The 25,858-nt window shown below is 45.3% G+C and overlaps 1 long non-coding RNA gene across 2 annotated transcripts in view; it reads right to left on the reverse strand.

Annotated features, from left to right (window-relative positions):
* LOC310684839 overlaps positions 1–25,858 on the reverse strand; it is a 59,746-nt gene that overhangs the window by 16,816 nt on the left and 17,072 nt on the right. For both annotated transcript variants that reach the window (XR_014514855.1, XR_014514856.1), the window contains exon 3: positions 12,530–12,685. This is a non-coding gene — a long non-coding RNA (uncharacterized lncRNA). The remainder of the gene's footprint in view (positions 1–12,529; positions 12,686–25,858) is intronic.

Consider the following 25,858-nt stretch of genomic DNA (forward strand, 5'->3'; position numbering starts at 1 on the left):
AAAAACAGAACCAGGGTTTCAAATAAATAAATAAATAAATGTAGTCATTTGTCCTCAGAAAATGTTTCGATTTAAAAGAATTTGAGCAAAGATGCTGTCTCCAATTTCTCAATTTACACACACACACACACATATATATATTCCAATTTTTTTCAGTAAACATGAAAGATCACATTCATATAGGGTTGCCATATTTTCCCAGACAGAACTACCTTTAATGTGGAGGCTGCAGCCAAGCAGAAGCTCTGGCCGCGCAGTTTGCTGTGACCAGCAAGGTCGTGCCTGGGATCGGGCCCAGTCAGGGAGGCTCACCACTCTCCGGCCTCTCTGGTCCTGCCTGGCCCTTCCCCAGCAGCAGCAGCAGCCCCCAACGGCTGCACCAGAGGGGACGCAGGTGGCAGCCGCTGCAGCTGCCTCAGTGGTGGCTCCACAGTCTCTCCAGTCCTACCTGGGCCTTCCCCTCCATCGCAGCTTGAGCAGCCGTTGGGGGCCACTTCTTTGGGGGAAGTCATGGTTGTTAAATTATAGAGCTTTGAACATAAGGTGCAAGGTGCAGATGTGGCCTTTTACTTGGAGGCTTATGACTTTTGAAGAAGAATAAGAAGCCTTGTTAAATTTCTGAAGCTGTCACCATATGGATTTTTTTATGAGGATCAAGATAGGTAGGTAGGTAGGTAAGTAAGTAAGTATTTGCATTACCCAACATAAGTTAAGACAGTGTGAGAGCTTTTACATGACACAGAAATTTTCCTCAGGCTGGTTGAAGGGGAGGGCAAGGAAGAGAGATTATTTCTCAGGAAAGGCATGATTTGTCTGCTTGACTAATTTGAGTCTTAAACAAAATACTGTGGTGTGTCTAAATTAAGCTGATTGGCACAATGCTCGTTATTTGGGCATCCAGACATGTAAATCATTTCTGCAAAACTTAAGTCAGCAAATGGGTCCTGCCCAGCAGCTTGGATTTGGTCTGCTGTTTTTGCTTGGGCAGGTGTGAGGAACCTCTGTCCCTCCAGATGTTGCTGAACTACAACTTCCATCATCCCTGGCTATTGGCCATGCTTGCTGAGGCTGATGGGAGTCAGTGGACAACAATATCTGAAGGACCAAAGGTTCCCCACAAGCAAGGGAAGGGAAAGAGTCTGTTCAAATAGTTCAAGATGCAAGTTAGAAGGGATCAATGGAAATATGGGGAACAGCATTTACTGATGCAAAGACCACTTCCAGGCCTGCTGTAGTGGGACTTCACACACACACACACACACACACACACACACACCAATCTACTCTCAAGTGCCCTATGGAAAGGATCCTGATGGGTTTAAATAATAATAATAATAATAATAATAATAATAATAATAATAATAATGTTATGTACTGAGTTGAATAGGATCCAAACTGCAGCAGTCTGATTGGTCCTAGAACAATAGGATCCAAATTGCAGCAGTCTGATTGGTCCTAGAACAATAGGATTCAGAATGCATCAGTCTGATTGGTCCTAGAACAATGCAGCAGTCTGATTGGTTGGCAGGAACCACCCAATCATGCTCCAGATATAAGTGAATCCACAACCTGATTGGCTTACAGTAGAATTCCAGAATTAGCCAATCATGTGCAGCCCATTGTGTAAATAATGTATATAAAGCAGATACTTTGAGGGGACATTCTTTCATTCCTCCTCACCACTATGAGCTGAATAAAGAGCATGAAATCACTTTGCGACTCTGAGTATATTTCAAATAATGTGTGTTTTCACTAGCACAAGGGCTTGTGCACTAGCAGATGGATGAGTTTTTAATGTTGCACAATGAATCCAAGGTAAAGGCTAGCTGGAAACTCATGCAAAAGATTGTGCAATCTGTCATGCAACCAAGTTACCAGCAACCTGCTTATGCATTCACTTGTACAACAATGTTCCACTGATGCAAAACACTGGAACAAGTATACCCCTAAGTGGCTTTAACGTACTACTACACTGGATGCCACCCAAATATCTGAACCTTACACGTAAGCCACCTTGACAGGATTTCTATCTGAAAGGCAAGGTATGAATCAGGGGTCGCAACCTAAGATCCATGGGCCACAAGCGGCCCCCACCGCCCGCTCGGTCGGCTCCCGTGCACCACATTAAACTGGGGCGGAGCAGAGCAGGGACCGCCTTCCACGACACTGGCCGGCTTCCCATTGGCTGCAGGAAGCTCTTGCAGCCAATGGGAAGCTGCGCATGCCTCCTCCATGCCAGAAGGAGCACCGGAAATAGCGTTTGCGCATGCGTCTGCGGGGCCGTTAACCGGCCCAAGCCACAAAAACTTTGCCAACCCCTGGTATAAATAATTGGAACAAACAAACAATTTTCTAAGAAACAAAGAAATAAAAAGTATTAAAAGTAGCACAATTTTATTGCTTTAACTGTTTTGTTATGGGATTTTTTATTGGTTTTTAATTTGACATTTGATATCAATTTTGTATTGATTTTTTAGAGTTTTAAATTTCTTAGAAGCCATTTGGGCATTAAGTAAGCCATTACTATCTTTTTACCTGAAAATAGAAAGGGAACTTGTGGGGAGGTGGGGGGGAACCTCACTTAGCAGAAGGGGTGGACAGGATCATTGTCAGGCATGGATCCCACTGATCCCAGGAGCTAACAGGGAAGTTGAGACAATGTGAGCTTGCACAAGCAAGATGCTGGTGGCCAACCACAGGTGGAAAAAAAAAAAACCCCCAACATCGTCAAAGGGAAGGAAAACCAAAGTGCACAGCCACAGGACCTGAGGCAGACGTTGCAAACTGTTTCCGAAATCCTGTCTCACCGCATGGTTGGTAAACGAGAACAAAGACAGTGCTGTTGTTTGGAGTTCCTCTTTGCAGAGTTATAGGCAGGTAGCAAGGGCAGCCGTCTCCTTTGGTCCTAGCCAGGGTGGGGAGGGAAATACGAGAGAAAGGGCATTTCACCATTTTGTAGCAAGAAATCCAGGCTTGCTAGGAAGTGCATCAACTCCAAGCTTTGGGCTCTGACTGAGGGTTCCATCTAACTAAGACTACAATCCTAACCACACTTACACATACATAGGTCATGCCTACACTTTCCATTAAAAGCAGTATTATGCCACTTTAACAGCCATGTTCCTCCCAAAATATCAAGGTCCTATTTTTCAGTGGCATCAAGGGCAAAAGCTGTCACCATGGTTTGTGAGCTGGGGAAGTATACAGAGTTTGACGGAAAGAACAGGAAAACAACAGCGCCACCTAGACACAATTGGCAGTATTGTGGCTGAATGCATCAGGTTAGACAATAAAAGAGATTTCAAATATATGAAGATGACTTCTACTGAGACTGGCTCTTCGTCCATCTGTCCACATTTTCGCATCTTCTTGTGACTTTTTAAAAGCTTTTTGTGAAAAATTCATCACCATTTTAGTGTGAATTTCTCCTAATATGCACATTTTTGTATGCAATCTTGCCTAACACACATATTTTTCGAAAGTGGCTTCCCCTAGTACCTATTACAACGCATTCTTGCATGTTCTTTTCACCAGTACATGCATATATTTGGCTGTAGAACCATACTGCAAGATTCAGAGAAACGTGAACTGCGTTTCCTTTCGTGTGTGTTATTTTGGACAGTGCAAATTATGTAAAGTGCCTTTAAATGAATCAAATGTCTTCCCCAAATGGACCCCACAAATTGACTTACTGTTTTCCCAAGCAGTAGATTGAGCAACTTTCATCCCCCCTCGAAAGAAAAGAATGCTACTGAAACTTTCCCCAGAAGCTCCTTTGTTCAGGACAAAGCATGTTGGCTGCCTACAGCCAGACAAACATTGTTAATTATTACAGTAGTTAAGGAGAATTTAAAAAATTAAACAAAAAATGAAGAGACAGGGGGAAACCCACATCCAGATGGCACCAGCATTACGGGGCAAAGTTATTACTCTCCTTGTATGCTCCAGTTCCTGAGTAAGCCACCATTGGCAATTTCTGTTATAATTAACGTCTTTAGGGCTAATGGGATTTCGGTCCCTTGGATAAAAGGTGCATTGTTTGCAACAGTAACTCCTGGGGTTTCTGCCATCCAGGCTGAGGTTAGAATGACCAGGAAATCTTAACTTTCATCTACCATTAGAGTCAAAGTGGCAGTTATATCCCCGGAAATTAAACCGCTCGCTGCAGTGAAGTTTTAATGTCTGTGGCTGCATTTGACATCTCATGACTTATGGGACAGGGCAGTTCTTTTTCTCCTGGACTTTAAGCGTCTTCTTGGTCTTAAGAGCTACATCTGCACCGAGATGACACTCAGATGGGCATTTTAGGGGCTGCCCTCTGCTAAAAGTCGCTGTATCATCTAGACGAGATGACAGGCCAATAGACAGTGCAGCTCCAGGTCTGGGGAACAGAAAAAAGGGACTCTGTGATGCTGCAACCCAACATACACTTGAGAGAGCAATCCTGACTTCTCCATCCAGTAGCTGGGATGGAAGATGAGGCGCAGGCAGATCGTTAGGCCAACATGGGCCTAAATCAGGCCCAATGCAATTATGTTGTGGCAGTGGGGTTGGCTGGGGATCCAGTGGATCCCAGGCTGGCTCAGCCCCCCACCCCACCCCAGAAAGCTCTGTTTCAGGGCTTTGTCTTGGCTGCTGCCAGTATAAGGATCCCAAAGCGAGACCTCCACTGAAGGCTGGCAGGGACACTTCTGCCCAATCCAATCTCCACCCTCCCCTGCCCAGCCCAGCGCCATAGGAGTCAACTCCTAGGGACTAAGGTCCCTTCATCCCCACCAATAACATATTTCAGGGGGCCAGCCCCCTCCCCAAGTTGAAGGGCACTGCCATTCAAATGGTGTGTGTGTGCCATATCATGTGATCAATTATGTGGGGAGGGCTCACCTAGCCCCTCCCCATATTTTATTCAAGTTAGCACCCCTGCCCAGTGCTAAGGAGGTTTGGAAGTGAGCAAGCATGCATGGAATCATAAAATTGTAGAGTTGGATGGGACCCTGAGGATCATCTAGTCCAACCCTCTGCAATGTAGGAATATGCAGCTGCCCTATATGGGGATCGAACCTGCAGCCTCGGTGCTTAGGACTGTGTTGTCAGCAGGGTTCCTTTCTCCCTGACAAGGGAGTTTGCCAAGAGGCAAGAGCGGGCAGCCTATCTCTGGTTGCTCTGGCGAAGAAGGAACCCTCTAATGGCTGGTCTGCTTCCAGCAGGAATTTGCATTCCAACAGTCTTTGCATTTATATAGCAAAGGGGATGCACAGCTCAGCAAACGGGGGCATCCTGTTATCCCGTTCTGCAATTTTAAAAGTAGTCCATGCATTTGTGAAGCAGGGTGGCCACTTTCATGTCACCAAAAAAGAAAGATTGAAAAGGACACCAATTTGCATACAATTGACATGCACCCATTTACATGCATTGGCAAATATGTAGAAATAACGACTCTGATTTAAGCAGAAATACAGAAGATTACAGGGACGCGGGTGGCGCTGTGGGTTAAAGCCTCAGTGCCTAGGGCTTGCCAATCAAAAGGTCGGCAGTTCGAATCCCCGCGGCGGGGTGCGCTCCCGTTGTTCGGTCCCAGCGCCTGCCAACCTAGCGGTTCGAAAGCACTCTCGGGTGCAAGTAGATAAATAGGGAACGCTTACTAGCGGGAAGGTAAACGGCGTTTCCGTGTGCGGCTCTGGCTCGCCAGAGCAGCGATGTCACGCTGGCCACGTGACCCGGAAGTGTCTCCGGACAGCGCTGGCCCCCGGCCTCTTGAGTGAGATGGGCGCACAACCCTAGAATCTGTCAAGACTGGCCCATACGGGCAGGGGTACCTTTACCTTTTTACAGAAGATTTCACCATAGTGACCAGATGACCTGTGTGCCTTCACAGCCTGCTGTCCAGGTGCTCAGTGTTGATGGGACATTTTATGGCCCCCCTGCTCTCCCTTCCAAGGGCACTTTACTTTTAAACCAGACTTGGACAAGACAGCTCTTCAAATGGAAAATGCCCTCTGTAAAGTAGGACACATGCACACCCTATCCCAAAGGCAAGCCAGTGTGGTGTAGTGGCTAGAGTGTTGGACTAGGACCTGGCAGCCCAGGGTTCAAATCCCCACTCTGCCACAAAGCTCACCTTGGGCCTTAAACTCAACCCAACCTACCTCACAGGGTGGTTGTGAGAATAAAATGTGGAGGAGGAGGAAGAGAACTGTATGGGCCATGCTGGGATCCTTAGGGTAGGACAGAAATACCTAACAGGAGAAGTGCCCTTCCCACCAGTGATGCAGTTCACTGTCCCCCTGCCCTCCACCATGCAACCATACGCTTTTAAACGCTTTTCCATAAGCCCCAATTCCTTTCTTCTACCCAGATAAAAATACTGGAAAATACTGGATTGAATACGAGAATGAAGGACGTTGATTGTTCCTGGAGAAGCAACATCGTAGATTCCATGAGGCGACAAGAAGCTGTGCTGTGGAGGGATTTTGCTTCCATCCTTACAGCATCTGAGATACCTACAGAAGCCACAATGTGCCCTTAATCCCACAACAAAATCAAATCAAAGAGCAATTAATATCCTGATACCTGTGGCCAGCCAGCCAAAGTGGTATAGAGCTGATGATTTCTTTTTCCATTTTACTTCAACTGTGGTTACTTACTTCTCTGTTTTTCCCCCCAGCCCTTCTCTGGGCAAGTGGTTTTAGGGGCACCAAAGTTCACTTTTGTGGGTAACCTGCACTCTTAGCTGTTGATTTAATTAACTCAGGCTTCTGAGCTGCTTGACCATATCAGCTCCAGCGGGGCGAAATGATTCCAGGCATAAAATGGATTTATCACTTACATAATATTCCAGAAGGACACTAGCGGGTAGGGACATATGTGCTTGCATATTTTGATGTGGACAAAGCTATAAAATATAATATCAACAATCCTCAATATTATATATGCACAGAGAGAAATCATTTGGGCTGCAAGTGCAGAGATGTAACATTTCAAGACCTGACTTTCCGGTCATATCCATGCACCATACATTTAAAGTACAGTTCCCAGGATTCTTTGGGCAAAGCCATGGGTCTTTTAAATCCATGACTTCTCCTAAAGACCCTGAGAACTGTCGTTTGTTAAGGGCACTGGGAACTGCGACTCTGTGAGGGATAAACATCAGTTCCCCCAAGATTATTTAAGGGAAGCCAGATACGAGCACAGTTAATGTGCTTTAAATGTGCTATAAATGTATAGCAATCTCAGTGTGTATCTTTGTCAGTTCCAGGGCAAGCTTGGGTTCTGCACATGTTCAGCATGGTTCAGTTGGAATCAGGGGGAAAGCAGCAGTGAAGAGTACCTATTGGCTAGCACCCATGATGTTCATGCTATTTAGGGCTTGTTCTGAAAACAGAACTGTATTGGCAAGGCTCCAGGGGCATAGGAAGGCAGGTGTGTGGGGCCCCCCAGGTGTCATCCTTGAGGGCAGTGGCAAAATGGCACACTGTGGGGGTGGCACTTACCGTGGGGCCTGGCCTGCAGCGTGCCTGGGCCATGCATCTCTCCTGGGAGTGACACGGTGGTTAGGGGCCTCGTGCTGTCCAAAACGGCAGTGTGGGGCTTGCATTCGCCAGGTGGACTCCATGGGCAGTTTGCCGCACCACTTCCCTGGGTGGATTGCTGTGCCACCCCCGTGCACGGATCGCCAAGGCACCCCCGTGGGCAGCTCACACCCACCCACACCGCTCTGGGTGCTGGAGCAGCTAGCTACACCCCTGCAAGACTCTTCTCATTTTAGCAGAACAACACAATGTCTTATTTGTATCACGTTCTACTTATTAAAATATGCTTGTAATCCATTTACAGTCGTACCTTGGAAGTCAAATGGAATCCATTCCGGAAGTCCATTCGACTTCCAAAACATTCGGAAACCAAAGCGTAGCTTCTGATTGGCTGCAGGAAGTCACGGAAGCCCTGTCAGACGTTCAGGTTCGAAAGAATGTTTGCAAACTGGAACACTCACTTCTGGGTTTGCAGCATTCAAGAGCCAAAATGTCTGAATACCAAGGCATTTGGGATCCAAGGTACGACTGTATACTCTTACTGATGATGGCTGTCCCCAAAATTGTTGCTCTAAGTTCTACTCAGAGTAGATGCATTGAAATTAATAGATCTAAGTTAGTCTTTTCCATTAATTCCAATAGGTCTAGGAGTAAAATTAACATTTGATAAAACCCTTTATTTCATTTGTTGTTTGATGTCGTCATTTCCCCTACAAAATTCATCCTACTGTTTTAAAAGCCAAGTGGGTTTTCTTTTCTTTAGATGAGAGATTTGCTGGAGAAACATATCTGTCCTAAAATCTATTATGAAATGGTTCACAATGAGCAAATAAAATGGCAGGCTATGCAGTCTGTGTTATCCTAGTGTTCACATGCATGCATTTTACATGGATGTGTGCTAGAGACAAGAATGCATCCACTCTCCATTCATAGGCTCGTTTGCACGTAATGATAAGCCAAACCATGGCTTAGGAAGAATGCTAAGTTATAGCCTCCACCAAAGAATTACAGTCTCCACCTAGGAGCTGCTGTTTGGTGATGATACTGAGCATTCTGTTAGAGACCCCGCTCTCTCTCAACATCTCAGTAATTTTTGGCCATTATAAACACTTTTCAAAGGGTTTCATTATCTCACTAATGCTCATAACAGCCTTCCAGGGCAGGCCAGTGTCATTATCTCCCTATTATAGGTGGAAGGATGGGACTGATTGCTTAAGATCAACTAGTGAGTTCACAGGGACTTAGGATTTCCTGCTTCTTAATTTCAGCCTCTTAATCATTACATTTCATGAGCTCTCCCAGTTCTCAATCAGCTATCTGGCATAGTTATAAGGCAGCCATATATATTTACAGGCTGGCTGTGGCTGAGAGTGCCTCTGAGCATATGCAAAACCTTCTCCTCCTCCTCAAACTAGGCCCTGTGGGCTTTAGGCTGCCTGAACCTTAACCACCCTTCTGTTAGCAAGTGCCAGACCCAGTGAACACAGCCCCTTTCTTTCGGAAGATACCAGACATCAACCCCCTTCCGAAAACTCCCCAGCGATTTCCTTTATTCCCCTTAGAAAACTCCTTAAACTTTTCCTCGGTTGCTAAATGCCAGGCTTGTTTGTTCAGCTCCGTCTCTGCCTTTTAAGAAAGCTCATTGAAATCTACATCGATTTGTTATTTATCTAACTGCCAACAAAGACGGCCAAAAAAAAAGTCATAATTCTAGGCACTGGGGAGATTGAATTCCTGTATCACTGTTAGCTACATTAACTTGCTTCCTGGATCTCAATTCAATTAGGACAGCATTCCCTAGCATTAATAAATCAATACGGATGCCATTTTGATACATATATTTGAATGTCTTTCATTATATACTACAGGGGCAAGGATTAGAGTTGAAGGCGAAGTTAATGGGACATGACAAGGCAGATCAGGTTCGGTAGGTAGAGCTTTGGAGCCGTTAGCTGTAATTGCTTTCTGTTGCAAAAGATTGTGCCAACGATACACTGGAGCTGTTTAACAGGAATGGCGCAAGCCAGGATCCCCAACAGGACAGGAGAGAAACCAGCAGGTGAAGCTTCTTTCGCCAGACCCTCCAATTGTCCCTATTTTCCAGGGACAATCCCAGATTTACAGAAGCATCCCGGTTTCCGATTTGACCCTAGAATGTCCCACTTTTCCTTAGGACGTCCCTATTTTTATCAGGGAAATGCAGCCCTCCAAGCTTGTCTATCTGGCCCTCAGAACAGGCCACACCCTTCACTGACCCTGCTTCATTGAATGCTTATGCCTGGCAGAATGTGTCCTTGACCTCTGGTAATGTTTTTTGTGTGCCTGCATGGAGGATAGAGAGGAACGGTTGAGTATGTATGTGTAGAAGCTAGACCACTCTACAATAGTGATATTTATATTTGCTGCCCTGCCTACCTTTGCCTCTGGCTCTGCCAACCAATGGCATGTGGCCCTCAGAAGATTGCCCTGAGCAGAATGTGGTGCTCTGGCTGAAAGAGGTCCTCCACCCCTTCCATAGGCCAAAGGGGTAGCGGTCTTCCAGCACCAGGGCTGGCACCACGAGCTGGCACTGATGGGCACTAGCTGACTGTACACATTGAGCAGAGTCCCCCAGGACCTGCTCCACCTCTTCACGCTTCCAACCTGCTTGCTTGTCTGCTCACCTCTCACTCTGGCCCAGACAGCAGTGGTGGTGAGAAGGAAGAGCAGGAGGCAATGCCACCTGCTCGGTGTTGGGAGACTCCATTCCACCTTTTGTGGAATGGGATTGTTGTGTGTCACATGTCTGTTTACTTTCCAGCACAGATTGCTGGGTCCTGTGAGCGGAACTTCCGCTCTGTGTATTGCTTTTTTTAGTCTCCCTGAGAAGACAGCAAGGAGAGACGACATATTTCTTTGTTCTGATTTATGTAAAATAAATCCGTAATTTTAGTATGTATCCACAGCCTCAGCCTTTCTGTTGTGCAGTTGACGCTGCTACGTATAGTGTGCTCAAGGCAGCAAGCTTGAGTCGCTGATTTACGTCAGAGCCAGAGGTTGATGAATCTCCGCAGCATGATGGCCGAGAGGGAGACGTGTGCAGCAAATGAAGGTGGCAGAGGAGCAGCAGCAGCTGGTGATAATGGCAGTGGGGTAGTAGATTCACTGAGAAAGGGGGGGGGGGTATGGGAAGTGTCTTGCTGGAAGGACCCTCTAAAATCTGGAGTCATCACTGCATAAGAACTTATGAAAAGCCCTGCTGGATCAGGCCAAAGGCCCTACATTTTGTTCTCACAGTGGCCAACCACATGCCTCTTGGAAGCCTGCAAAGGAGGATGTAATAGCACTCTGCCCAGCAATTGACATTCAGAGGCATACTGAGTTAAGGACAGATAAATATTATCATTATTATTGCTGCTGCAGACAACTCCCAATTTACACAGGGGTTATGTTCCAAGGTACCACGTGTTTATGTATATTTGAAACACCATCAAAAAAAGCCTGGAAACACTCTCTAAACCACTTGAAACCTTTGCAAAACCCTTTAAAAAACCAGCAGCATTTGCCAAACACCAAACTCCACTACAATCGTTCCCTTCAAACTTCCTTGCTCAAATCTGTACTCTCCACAGGCCTCAACCATTGGTGCAAAGGCTCCTGGGATTGTACTTGCAAAGGCTTGTAGGATTGCTAGGCACTGTTTTCACACCTTTTTGCCCTTTCTGGGATCTTTTAGGGCCATTTTTGCCACTTGGAAAATCACCACCCGGTTCAGTGTGACGTGCATGTGCACGATCATGTGTCAATGGGAAGCGTGTAAATTGGTTGTTGCGTGCAGGGCTTTTTTCCCCAGCCGCAACTCTCCAGAACGGCGTTCCAGTACCTCTCAGCTGAGCCCTGGTAGTGTGGGGAGAGACCTGACTAGCCAGTAAACATCCTCTATGTGGTCCAGAGAGGGTCTTCTCATGAGCCTGAGGCACAACAGGGCTTTGCTGAGGTTCTTCAGTTTCCCAGCTAACAGCTGATGTGTGGGAAAGCTGCACCTCAGCTGAGCAAGCCCCCAGCTGTTCTGGCTCACAGGAGCCAGAGAGGCCTTGGGTGAGGTCTCATTCAGCTGCTCTGAGGCACAGGAACCTCAGCGGAGCAGCCTCAACAAGCTTCTGGCTGGTGAGGAGACACACAAACCCTGACCCCAGAGAGATCCTCTTTGGGCTCCAGGGTGGGTCTTCTGAGAGAGGTGTATTCTGGCACCTTTTTCTCCAGAAAAAAAAACACACTGGTTGAATGTATTATCAATTGGCTGGCCTCCTATTCAATTTGTCCTCACAACAACCCTGTGAGGTTAGGCTGAGAGTCACAAGTGAGATTCATGGCCGAGTAGAGATTCAAACCTAGGTCTTCTAAGTCCTAATTTAACACTTTTATGCATAGAATCAGATTAGTCAGTAAGGGAACCCACTGTAAGTACCCAACACAGAACCTAATTGCTCTAAAGCAGCTTTCCTCAACTTTGTGTCCTCCAGATGTTTTGGAAGACTACAACTCCCATCAATCATCCAACATGGCTGATGGGAGCTGTTGTAAAAAATAAAAACGAAAACGTATTGAGAACATCACACTGGCAAAGGCTGCTGTAAAAATTATCAGATACTTCACACTGGCCCTTTGAATTCTCCTATTATAATAGAGAGCCTTGTAATGCCTCTGTGTCTCTCTAGTTCTTAAGATCTCCCCATTTCAAGTTGATTGGGACAGTCATGATTGCCAAGTGAGAAGCTCAAATCCTTGTTCCTTATCCATTCACTTTGCTGCTAGGTTCCTTAAGAAGATACGAACCGAGTCGTCCATCAACATGACTCCTGGAGACAATCAAATAGGCACCTTGCAAAATGCAGTATTCATCTCTTAAAGGTCTTAAAAGCATTTCTCAATTATGAATGGTCTGGAGGGAGTGATTCCTAGTGCATCTAGGGATAAATAAAGATGGAAAATAATAGCATATCAATAGTATTGCAACTTACCTTCTCTCTCGGCACAAAGGGACATGCCTCATCCCACTTGTTCTCCAAGATTAGATAGACAAAAGATTACATTTAGGAGCTTGAAAATGCAATTATTGTCCATCTTCTTTGGGTAAAAAGTATTACAATTCAATCATACTCCTTTTCTCTTGGAATCTGCCAGAGACCAAAACACCCCACAAATTTGTATCAGCAAGATCAAATCAAATCAAAAACAGCAAAAACATAAATAACGTTTTTGACCAAAAGAGAAAAATGAAGCAGAATGCGTGCATTAGGTTTTAGGTCCTGCAAGGATCAATATGCAAGGCATCCCTTACTTTTGAAAACATTATTCTTGTACAAATAAGATGGGGACCATAGGAAGCTGCCTTACACTTTTATTTTAGATCTTGTTGTGATTTATGGAAAATTGCTCAGTTTGGTTGTGCATTTGTTAATGTTTTTTTTATTGTTCACGACTGCTTCTGTTATATTGCATTTATGCATTTTTTCATGTTGCAAGCCGCCTTGAGCATGGTTTGAACTGTGGAAAGGCGGCATACAAATAAAATTATGTATGTACAACTTTTGGACATTAACTCAGTATTGTCAATATTGGCTGGCTGTGGCTCCCCAGGGTTTCAGGCAGGAAGCTATTTCCAAGGCCTACCTGGATATTCAAGAATTGAACCTGGGACCTTCTGCATGCAAAGCAAATGTAGGGAATGCCGTCTCTTAGATATTTGGGGTCTGGGTCATTTAGAGCTTTAACCCTAACATGGGCCTCTTGAATTGGGCCAGGAATGAACTGGCAACCAATGCAGCGGTTTTAAAGCATGAGTGATATGAGTTCTAAATGGAACCCCAGACAGTAATCTGGCTACTGCGTTTTAGACCAGTTGAAGTTTCCGAGATGTCTTCAAGAGCAGCCCCAGGTATAGCACATAGCAAAATGCATATATATTAGCATATAGAGATCTTCTGCAAATCTGTGTCCTCGCTTGTTCTCCTTTCTGGTGACACATAAGTGGCCACCTTGAAAGCATCTGCTACAGTCCTGGCTTACAGCCTGTCCCCATAAAATGTGTGCAAAGCCTCTCCACTGGAAGATGCTAGACGTGGCTTGCTGGGTGCACCGGAGCCGCTGTGCCATCTTTCTGGCAGGTGGGTCACCGTCACTTACTGGGAGGGAGAAAGGTGAGGTGGCAGGGAGGTGGGTGTGGTGCAAACGCCCAGTAGAGCCAACACACCGACAGAACCAATCCAGTGCTCCTGTTGGTGTTTTCCCACTTCAATAATATCTCTGCGGACTTAGATGCTTTGGCTGAGAATCCTGCATTACAAGGGGTTAGGCGTGATGAGCCTTGGAGTCCCTTCCAACTCTGCAATTCTAAGATTCTAGGCCAGGGTTTGAACCAGTAGCCTTCTGCATGTGAGCAGATGATACACCACTGAGCTCCGAGCCCTTTCCTGCCTTGCTGTTGTTGTTTTTTTAAATTGTGTGTGTGTGTGTGTACCTGAGTGAATACTGGATTGTAAGTAGTTATGCTCTCTAAACAAGGGACCCTCTAGAGTGGTTGGTTCCAGGGAGGGGGGGACTAAGCTATTAAGAGCAATTAGGACTTGGAATGCTCTTTGAAACCAGGTGGCTTTGCTTTAAAATGCACCTTCATCTGCAGCAATAAGGCATTTATGTACTTTTTCCATACTTTGAAAAATACAAAGAGGTGGGAGATCTTTTTCATTACCCATTTTATCACACACCCTCCTACAATGCAAGTAGGGAGAGGGAGCTAATACCCCAATCCAAACCAAAGATTTACTCAAATGTTGGAATAGAGGGAATTGTCCATTTTGCTTCTCTCCGCTTCTCATTTTTCCAATCTTAAATTCAGCTCCCCACATTTCTGCAACAACTTGCAGGGACGGGGAGGGAGAGTTTAAAAATCCTCCTGAAAATTCATCAGCATTTTAAAGTGACTGTCTCTTAATAAACAGAGGAAGCTGGCATTGGGGCTGCCACTGACACTCAGCATTTGCCACCTGAAGCGACTGACTCACACTGCCAAATGGCTGGACTGGCCTTGCATATCACATTTTTTCCCACCCAAATTTCAACTTACTTTGGCACAAGCGTCATCAAGCTCAGCTGGACGAATCTGTCAGTTTTGGTTCCTCTCGGGTTTCTCGTTTTCCCAGTCTGAAATCCTGTCCCTGACATTTCTGCTGCAGTTTGTACTTTCTTAAAGCCCTCATTTGTTCATGTCTCCTAACAACACAGTTTTACTGCAGTTTTGGCAAAGGTTCAAGGTCCTTGTATTAATTTACAAAGCCCTGAACAACTTAGGTCCAGGGTACCTCAGCAACCACCTGAACCCTTATATTCCAGCTTGATCCCTGTGATCATGTGTAGGAGAACATTGCCATGCTGGCTGGGGCTGATGGGAGTTGTAGTCCAACACATCTGGAGAGCGCCAGGTTGGCCAACTCTGCCATAGACCATATGACCGGGAAAGAGTTTGTGTCATTTTAATGGAACAGCGGCAGGATTTCATTTTAATGTTCATTTCCATTCTCCAAGTTTTTCCCTCTGTGTTCTGCCAGAACTCCAGGAACCTCAGCTCACTTGCACTTCTGTCTCTCCCTCCCTCGCTTCAAGCTTCAGACCATTCAAAGCCAGACTTGTAAGAGCTTTGCACTTTCCACCGCTTGCCAGGCTAAACATGGTGACGGCTGCCCTTTCTGAGCTACCACATGCGGGTTCATGACCTCTGGAGGTACACAGGACGTTAACCTCCTCTGGGGTCCTATTTAGCTTGGCCATATTGGACTAAAAGAAATGAAACGTCTATTCAATTAACGAACTGCGAATGAGAAGTTTTCCACCTCCTAGTTGTACATTTCCCCATAAACAATAAGTTCGCATGCGTGTGATTTTCTTTTTTAAAAATAAAAAAGAAAAACCTGTTGCCATGAGAGGGATTATTCTTTCTCCCTGTCAGGTTCCTGTCGAAAAACATGACAGCGGCTCTTACTCGAAAGTACGGAAGAGCTCTTTATTCAAGCTAAAAGTGGTGCAGGCTCAGCAGGAAGAACAAGGCCCAGAAGTCAGGATTCCAAAGTACATGGGCAAGGCAAGGCGTTCATAATAAAGAGGAGCCAGGAAGATGACACACAGCTGGCACATCTCTCCAACCAAGTTTGTAAAGATGGCGGAGGGCTTGCTCATGGCACTCTCCCTTTGGTTCAGCCCTGCATGTGTGCTCCATCCGTGCAGGTGCATATGATCGTACCTACAGAAGTGGCACCTTGTTCTTGGTGACAGGGCTATGTGCTACCCCTCTGCCTCCGTCTCCTCCTGTTCAGCCCTGGCTGACTGAAGTCCTCCCCCCACCCTGATGTGGCTCTGCATTCCTCAGGAGAGATGGGGAACAGACGTGTCAAGCCTCTCTCTTCCATCCCTGCATGCCTACCTTCCACCCCACCCCCTGTATCTGCTCCTAACGTCCGCCCTCCGCCTCTTGTGTCTGTGGATACCAGAGCTGAAGGGCCTATGACACCTACGTACACCTACTGTTAGGGTGGCAAGAAGAAGGCAACCTTCCTGCACCTTTAATAGCTGCATGACAAGCTGCACCTACTGAAAACCTTTTTTTTTTTTTTTTTACACAATTACAGAAGCCCTGCCCTATTTTGAATCTGGCCGCCCTGCCTATTGTGCCCAGACTCTTCACACCTGAGAAGGAAGAGAAATACGTGACAGTATTTGGGAGGGGGAGGCACATTAATTGACAGATACAAGCTTGGATATTGTACAATATGGATCTATTCTAAAGCAGCATCCTTGAAATTTTAGCTATGCCACTGATGAAGAGAAACAAAACATGTCTAGCAAGCAATAATATTCACTTGTATCAGATTGCTCATGGAAACAGATTGAGGTTATTAGATGCCAAATAATTTAATCTGTACGCTATCATGTTATTTATAGCATTGCAGGGAGGTGGACTAGACCCTGATGTTCCCTTCGAACTCTACAATTCTATGATTCTATACATTTCAGTTTGAGAAGTAAAAGTGCCTTTCTGTGGATGTATTCAGACTTGGAGGTGGTTGTGTTCGTTTTCTTGGTTATACATTGTAATCCTAGCACTTCTGCTCCAGCTTCTAACATTCCCTTGGAACTGTGCCCTTTTGATCAATACACCACCATGTTGCATTAAACTCCACTCACACCAGAGTACATGGTGCGACACTACAGAGGAAGTCATTGAGTGTCACCACCACCATTTATGCAAATATATGCTTCTGCTCACCCATGATTAACCCATGAAAATGGTGGGAAACTGTATGCTGCAATACCACCTCAAAATTCATCATGTGAGTGGCTGTGGCCATGAAAACAGCAGGCAAATTATAGCACAAAACTTCTACAATTTCCAGGCTAAGAGGGCTGCCAACATTTGGGGGGACAGCACACAAATGAATGATAAATTTCCATTAGATTTCCAGAAACAGCTTTTACTTTGTGTGAAAAATACGAAAATTATCAGGTAAGGAAATGTCAGGAATGGAATAAAGGGCTGTCTGAATGCCATCTAAATTTGGATGTAAGGCTTCTTTCAGTCCCTTTTATTGTTGATACAAATCTGGAAGGGAAACATCAGAAAAAGGAACTGAGTTGGAGCCCAGCTGGTTGCAGGTGTTTTGATGATTGGGCGGGGGGCTTTTTGGTTACATGCTTTTAAAGGCAACACAAGCAGGAAGTTGATTTTTACATGCTAGTCTCCTTGCTGTATGCTTCTAAACTCTCTTAAATCCAGAACACCTAGCAATTTGGACTAAAACTAGAAGCAGGAAATGGTTTTCGGCCTGAGGGCCACATTACTTTCTGGGTAAAACTCCAAGGGCCACAGGTCAGTGGTGGACAGGGTCAGAGGCAAAAGTGGCTAGGCCAGTAAATGCTAATTTTACCTTTGTGCAGTAGGCTAGTTTCTATACAACCCTCTCTATCCACTACCCAGGCAAACAAGAGTCATTACCAGAATTCAAGGACACTTTCCATACCCCTCAACCATCCCGATTTGAGCGGGACATCTGGAATTGCAGAAGCCATCCCAGCTTCTGACTGGACCCTGGAATGTCCCACTTTTTGGTCTCACACTCTCACACGAATCAACTGGCTCGCACCAGAGCACCAAACCAAAAGACACCCTGTGCAGAGCCTAGAAAATTTTATTTTTCACTTCATAATTTATTTATTAAAGCTTTTTTTATGATACGAGGTAAAAACTAATCAACATAAAAGCAAAAGCAGAAAAAGAAAAGAGAGTTGAGCATGGAAAAAGGGGAAAAGAAAGAAAGAAGAAAGAAAGGAAAGAAAAAAGAAAAGGAGAAAAAGGAGAAAAAGAAAAGAAAAGGGCTTCCGATTCTCCATCCGTCAGTCACATAAAAATAATTATTCAAAACATTCACTCATTTTTTTGGCAATGAACTGCATTGCAAAATTTGGAGAAGTATGAAATGCAAAGGATAATTATGACCTGCACATTAGTGTGGGAGATGCAGCTCATGTCAGTTTGCGTGAGGAATTCACAGAAACCAATTTCCTCAAACATCCATAACTGTTTGAAAGGCAGGGTACACTTGCTGAGACTCAGTCAACAGATGTCAAATGTTGGTGGTGTTCTGTTGAACAGCAATAAAGTGGCATATCCTTCACCTTATGGCTAGTGTGGATATTCAGGTTACTGGTGCCCAGTGATGGCTCAGACATCGTGCCACTAGACCAAATTGCATGCTATGTTGGCTACATAACTATGCCTTTACTTACAGGGTGGTTGTTCTGCAAATCAGTCTGGATCAGGACTTTAACATAGGGGTAGGGTGGCTCTAACTCTTTACCCTTTAGTGGTCCCTGGGGTGCCTGGTCATGCAATTTAAATTGGGGGGTGGAGAACCTCCCAAGTTGTAGGCATGGGTGAGGCCTGTCCTTGATCAGGACTCTAGTGGGGCAAAAGAGTTAAAAACAGCCATTTTTAACTAGTATTTGCATTGTTTATGTTGCGATTTCTTGTATTTATTATACACCAGCTTGATATTTCACAATATATATTTCACAGTATATAAATACTTTAAATAACATCCCACTCCATGCTATTGTCATAAGAAGAGGAGTTTGGATTTGATATCCCGCTTTACCACTACCCGAAGGAGTCTCAAAGCGGCTCACATTCTCCTTTCCCTTCCTCCCCCACAACAAACACTCTGTGAGGTGAGTGGGGCTGAGAGACTTCAGAGAAGTGTGACTGGCCCAAGGTCACCCAGCAGCTGCATGTGGAGGAGCGGAGACGCAAACCCAGTTCACCAGATTACGAGTCCACCGCTCTTAACCACTACACCACACTGGCTTTCCATAATCCCCCCCCCCCCCCGATCACTAGCACTTGTGTTTGGGGTTGTTTTAACAACACACTTAAAGGAACACAAAATTTGGAACCTGCATTAGTTTGGCTCTGAGCCTCCAAGCACCTTTGAACCACTCTTGCCCATGGCATGTTCTTCTTCTAAATAAATGCTTCACCTCCTTTTTCTTTCATGGGCTCCCCTGAACCCGACACACATACTCACAAACAAACGCACTTTCTATTTTAAGCCTGGGAAGGAGAGAAACATTTCCATCCCAAACCCAATTTCCTGCAGCTGCAAAGCAAGGGACAGAAATCACATAGCCAGCCAAATCAAAATGAAAATGGTCTTCTCTCCCACCCCCGCCATCCAGCACATGCCTCTTGTCCCGACACACTCCATCCAGCCACCTGGCAAAGTGCGTGCCAAGAGATAAGTCTCTGGGAAAAAGTGGCCACAATCTTTTGACCCACTTCCTCAACTGAGTTTTGTGCAGAAAAAAAGAATAAAGTCCTGGGAGCAGCAAAAAAATAAATTAAAAAATGGAAGTGCACCAAGGGGGGAAGAGGGAGTGAGAAAAAAGAGAAATGCATGACTCAGTTCCACAAGCTATTAAGAATAAGCAGAAGTGCACAGCTTCACAGATAAAAGTGAATATGTGCTTATGTACTAAAAACACCCCTATTTTCCATGTGACAGGAGCCTCAGGGTTCCTCCAGACAGTTAAATAAATTGGAGTTCTTGTTATTAAATATACCAAGAAAAAAGCACACCAAGAACTCAGGCCAATGTAAGTTGCAATAGTGGGAGTGGTCCCTACTCGCAAATGAATAGTCAGTTGTAACAAAAATTAATCCATTCAAAAGTATGTATTCTGACAAGGATTACAAACTCAAATAGAGATTACAAACGCAAACTCATAAAGATATGTATAACACAATAATTCATTGCAGAATTAGAGATAAGAGTTTATAAGTAGAGATAAATTCATGTTAGTTCATAGTCAGATTCAACTTGAAGGTCTTAGTTTTAATCATTGAGCAAGTCAGAAGTCTATTATGGATCAAAAACCAGTAAGTTCATGTTCATCCATAGTCAACTATTGGCCTGAGTTCTTGGTGTGCTTTTTTTCTCCAGACAGTGGCAGAGCTTTATGTTCTGGCATCTGGGGGGTGGGCAGAGAGCAGGTGGGGACGTGGCTGACGCGCGTCCCGGGGCCATGGCGCACTGTCCCCAGGGGTGTGGCACACGTCCTGGGGGCATGGCGCTGCCGGGGGTGGTGCGCTCCCCCTGCCCCCATCTTCCTCCGCCAGTGCCTCCAGAGGACCTGTTTACTGAGCATTCATCATACTTTGCTTGCACAAAACTTTTGCAGAGGTTAGACAATATCCACGCTTTCCTGCCTGAAGGAATAGTGCAGTTCCCATTTCACCTCCAGCAGCAAAACGGGACACTGAATCATAGAATCATCATCATAGAATCATAGAACTGTAGAGTTGTAAGGTACCCCCAAGGGCTGTCTGGTCCAACCCCCTACAATGTAGGAATTACAGCTAAAAAAATCCCTGGCGGATGGCCACATAACCTCTGCTGAGGGAGTCTGTTCCACTGTTAAACTGCTCTGGCCACCAGAAAGTTCTTCCTAATGTTTAGTTGGACTCTCCATCCTTGAAATATAAAGCATGGAGCAGCAGAAAGCAATAATACTAATTATACTAATTATGAGATAGGGCTACTTAGCATCCAGGAGCTAATAACACCAGAACAGGACTGTGGAAGAGCTGTGACTGGGTTTCCAGTGTCTACTTTCTTAGCAAGTCTGTCTCATTCTCTCTCTCTCTCTCTCTCTCTCTCTCTCTCTCTCTCTCGCACACACACACACACACACAGCGCACTCATTTACATCAGACATGACCTTTTGATTTCTCGGGTAGAGTGTAAATTGCATGTCGCCAGCATAAAATATTAAATCCAATTTATATTTAATTATTGATGTTATTATGAATTCCATAGTAATGGAAGTGGGGGGAGAGTGAAAGAAACAAACCCTTCTTTCCCCTCCCCCTCCGCACAATGCCACCATTAAATAGCTTTGTTGCATTAGCAGTTTCTTGAGGTTAGATAACTTCTGAAAGGGCATGATTGATGGTTATGGGGAAGTTTGTAAATAGTCTTCCAGATATATTTTATATAATGATTGTGCCAATAAAAGAGATCAGGAGGCTTCTTACGGGACTGCTAATTATTTTGCTCAAGAGAAAGGGTAGAGATGGGTGGAAGAGAGCCCCCTCCCCCACGCAAATAATACGTGTTAACTCTTTTGACCCTCTACTTTGGCGGCTTTTGGCTTTGATGTCCTGATAGTCAAAGATGCGCTTTATGGAAACCATTGTGGGTTTTATTAAATGAAGTGTGTTGGGAGAGGGGGTGGGGAAGAGTGGGGAACCACACTAGTTGAGGGTTTTAACCAAACACTCAGCTTTGCTCTGACAATGCTTTGACCAAAGGATTAATTGATCGATCCTGTCGCTACTTGATTAGACATCAATTTGCTCGCCCCAATTAATTCATTCATTCATTTCTTATTGTGCTCTTCCACCCAGTTGGAAGTCCAGAGCAGTGCACAACATAAATTGAATGATCAGCACAGAGTAAATTATCAAATTAAACCCATAACACCATTCAAATTCAAGAAATATCCTCATGACACTCCAGTCCCACCCATATAACTACAGTGGTACCTCTGGATGCGAATGGGATCCGTTCCGGAGCCCTGTTCGCATCCTGAAGTGAACACAACCCGCTTCCGCGCATGCACGGGTCACGATTCTCCACTTCTGCGCATGCACTCGACGCCATTTTGAGCGTTTGCGTATGCGCAAGCGGCGGAGCCCGGAAGTAATGCATTCCGTTACTTCCAGGTCGCCATGGAGTGCAACCTGAATCTACTTCAACCCAAGGTATGACTGTATTGGGTCTCTGGACAATTAAATTTCCCAAAGCCTGGCTGAGAAAATAAGGACTTAGCTGGTTTCTGAAGGGCAGCAATAAGAGCAGCAATTTGATGTCCTCAAGGAGGGAGTTCCAAAGTCTGGGAGCCACCACTGTGAAGGTCCTGTCTTGTGTAACTACTCCCAGTGGTAGTTGGTGACCATGGGGACTAATAGACTGGAAGACCAATAGCAGATGGAGCCAGAGCCAAAGAGAGGCAGAGCCAACTAATTCTAGTATTGCCACTATCCACCTCGCCACTGAGTTTTACAAGGGGCAACATTGAGACCAAGAAAGAGGAAACTGAGGTTACATAATTGATTATTTCCACTCACTCCTGTTTGCATTGTGTTTCATTTGTGTTGAAATTAATGTATCAGAATAACGTAACAACCACGTAACTTACATAACTGCAGTGGAATGGAAACAGAGCTGCAGGCCATGGAATGGAGAAACGATGCCTTCATGCATCCCTAATAGGAAGGAATTCATAACTGAAATAAATAAATAACTTTACTTGTACCCTCAGAGTGTGTGTGTGTGTGTGTGTGCACGCACAAACACCCAAGCCTGGCGTTTAAGGGCTTACTCTTCTCTTATTGCCCTGTTCCAATGGGGGCACAAGAGGTGAAGGGAAAAGGAGACTTTAATGTGCAGCCTGTGTGCTCTGGCTGCAGACCAACCCTATGCTTTCTGGCTCCAGGAGGTGGTGAATGTGCAGGAAAGGACAGCGCTGGCTTATTTCACGGGAAGCCATGATTATAAGAAGCCCTTGCCTGGGATCTATTGCACCAGCTGCAACTCATTAAACCTTGATTTCTTCCAATCCCGTCATTGCCGGACGCCAAAGCATGCGGGGCGGCAGGATAAAATCAACAACCAAGCTAGGCTCAGGTGCCAAGCGGAAAGGGATTAGAGCCTGTTTGGGGTTTTTAAAGAAATGTTTCTTGTTTTGTTTTTTTGATGAGGGGTTTCTGAAATGTAAGTTTCAGCCAGCCAAATTTTGAGGGCTGGCGTTTCAACTTGGAGATGGGCAACAGTTTTTCAAGGGAGCTGAAAATGATATATGAGAGAGAGAAGATTGTGTACCCTCAAGCAGAGTGTGTGCATATGGGCGCACAAACACCCAAGCCTGGCATTTAAGGGCTTACTCTTCTTTTCTTGCCCTGTTCCAATGGGGGCGCATGCATGGCCCCCCAAAAGAAGACAAATGAGGGCATAGGTTGGCATGAAAAATGTAGAGATGCTATTTTAGAGCTGCTACTCTAATTTAAATAGAAATACAAAAGATTTCACCACACCAGGGAGAACATTCTGCTGTCCAAGTCATGCAAATGTTTGGTGGGCAGTTTCTGTCTTTTCATTCTAAGGGTTCTTTAATGTTAAGCCCACTGTGGACTGGACAGACCTTTATCACCTTTCAGAAAGGTGACTAGCAGTGGCTGTTCAGGGTTTCAGATAGATGTCTTTCTTAGCCCTATCTACAGATGTCCGGGATTCAATCTGGGACTTCCTGCACAAAAAGCAGATGTTCCACCACTGAGCTCTAGTCCTGCCCAATCTCTATTGCTGATAAGATTCTATTTTTTGCAGGATAGGAAGCTGCCTTATGCAATGTCAGACTAACAGGCCATCAGTAGTGTAGCCACTGACTGGCAGCAGCTCTCCAGGGACTCAGAGAGCCTCTCCAAACCCGACCTGGAGATGCTGAGATGACCTTCTGCATGCAAAGCTTTTCATCTTCCAGTAAACCTTCCCAGTTTGCAGAACACATGCAACCATTTATCCATCAAGCACTTCATGCCTGCAATCCAGTGAACGCCGTGTTAGAGCCGGACCTGTTTTTCCCTGCTACCGGTCTGTCACTTTTCAGAAGCAAATTACCGAGAGCCAGTCACGCATGCCCCAGCCCCTGCACTGCCCCTCTTGAGGATTTTGTTAAAAGGCTATTCTATCCCAAGAGCCCAGCTCAATTGGCCTTTATGAATGAACTGCTGGAAAAAATGATCAATAAATGTGTCAGTCAGGTCGGGGAAACAACGGTAGTTTATTCTCCAGCCTTTGCTTACACAAAGCACAGCGTTAACCCTATTAGGGTTAGAGATTTCTTCAGGCCAAACAGCGCATTGTTGTCTAAAACTTTTCCTTATTTGTTTTTAAAAACAAAAAACAGAAAAACCACAGAGGGATGTAATCAAGAGGCTTTGCGGGGGGTCATGACAGGGTGTGTTCCTAGATTCCCTACCATCTCAATATCTGAGCGGGCGTTTGGGCCTTCAGTTGCTGTGGTTACAGCCACCATCTTTCTTTCCCTGAAATGCCAGAAGTTCTGGTTCCAGTGCATTGTGGGTAAAAACAAAGCATGGCAGCTACCATTTATTTTCGGGCGATTCCCCTCGGGATGGTTGGTTGGGTTTTCACCCACAATGCAAAAAAATCCAGTTTGGGCACATTGCTATGCTTTTGTGGTAGCGGTCACTTCCCACACATGTGTATATGATGATGATGATGATATTTATTATTTATACCCCGCCCATCTGGCCCGGTTTCCCCAGCCACTCTGGGCAGCCTCCAACAAAATATGATGCCCCAGAATGCTTGACTTCTAGGGTCTTGTTGGTGACCATGAGCTGCTCATAACCCCACTAGGAGAATTGGAAGTGGGGGTTTAAATGCCCAGCACATACATCAGCAAAGGGCACAGCCAGCTACCCATGGATAAGTACCAAGTACCATTTAAAGATAAAGAACCCTAAAAAGGGGGAGCAGGAGGGTGCTTGAAGTAGCTGCCTAATAACAGCAGCTTATGAACAACAGTCTGTGCAGGAACACAGTCTTCCCCACTACGGTCAGATGAATTGTATTTTGAGTTGGAATATAGCCTTTATATTAACATATTGCATCAAGGGAAGCCATTGTACCACTCTATTCTGCTTTGGTTAGAACACACCTGTAATACAGCATCCAGTTCTGGGCGCCACAGTTTAAGAAGGCTACTGAGAAGCTGGAACATGTGCAGAGGAGGGCGATGAAGATGATCTTATAAGGAACAGTTGGGAGAATTGGGTATGTGTAACTTGGAAAAGAGGAGACTGAGAGGAGATATGATAGCCTTCTTCATATATCTAAAAGGGAGTCACATGGAAGATGGAACAAGCTGCTCTGGAAGCTAGGACCCAAACCAATGGCTTACAAGTTACAAGAAAGAAGATTTCGACTAAACACCAGGATAAATTTTGTGACGATAACAGCCTTTTGACAGTGGAACAGACTCTCACACGAGGTGGTATTCTCTCTTTCCTTGGAGGTTTTTAAGCAGAGGTTGGATGGCCATCTGCCATGGATGCTTTACTTGAGATTCCTGCATTGCAGAGAGTTGAACTAGATGATCCTTGGGACCCCTTCTATACAATTCTATGATTCTATATAAATTAGCATTAGCAAATGTTATGCAGAATGTCCTCCCTCTCTTGGTACTTCATAAGCAGCCAGTCTGCAGCTGTTGCCAGGCCTGTCTGCCTTACAGGGTTGTTGTAAGGCCTATTGAGATAATGCAGATGGCGCACTCAGGAAAACACTTATACACACTGCATGTGCTATTTAATATATCCAGAGAACTGTGCCATTTACAAGACATAAAGGAAAACTGTAAATTTAAAAGTGCTGCCGTAAGCCAAACCACGACTTTCTCTCTCCCCTTCAGCAATTAGACCTTTCTCCAGCTTTCCAGATGGCCCCGCTCTGCTCCGACGAAGGAATTTGGTTGCGATTCTCACAGGGGAGAGGAGGCATGAAACAATCCCAGCTCAGATTTACTCTGGCATCCGCACAGAAGCCGCTCCAGTGTCATTGCGCCACTTCTGGCGTTACTCTATCCAGCGCAGGGCCGGCCGACCCTCGCCTGGCTCACAAGGCCTACGTCAAGTGGCGAAACACAGTTCCATTCCA

Source organism: Podarcis tiliguerta, assembly GCF_965153285.1.
Source record: "Podarcis tiliguerta genome assembly, chromosome: 8".
Taxonomy (NCBI): Eukaryota; Metazoa; Chordata; class Lepidosauria; order Squamata; family Lacertidae; genus Podarcis; species Podarcis tiliguerta.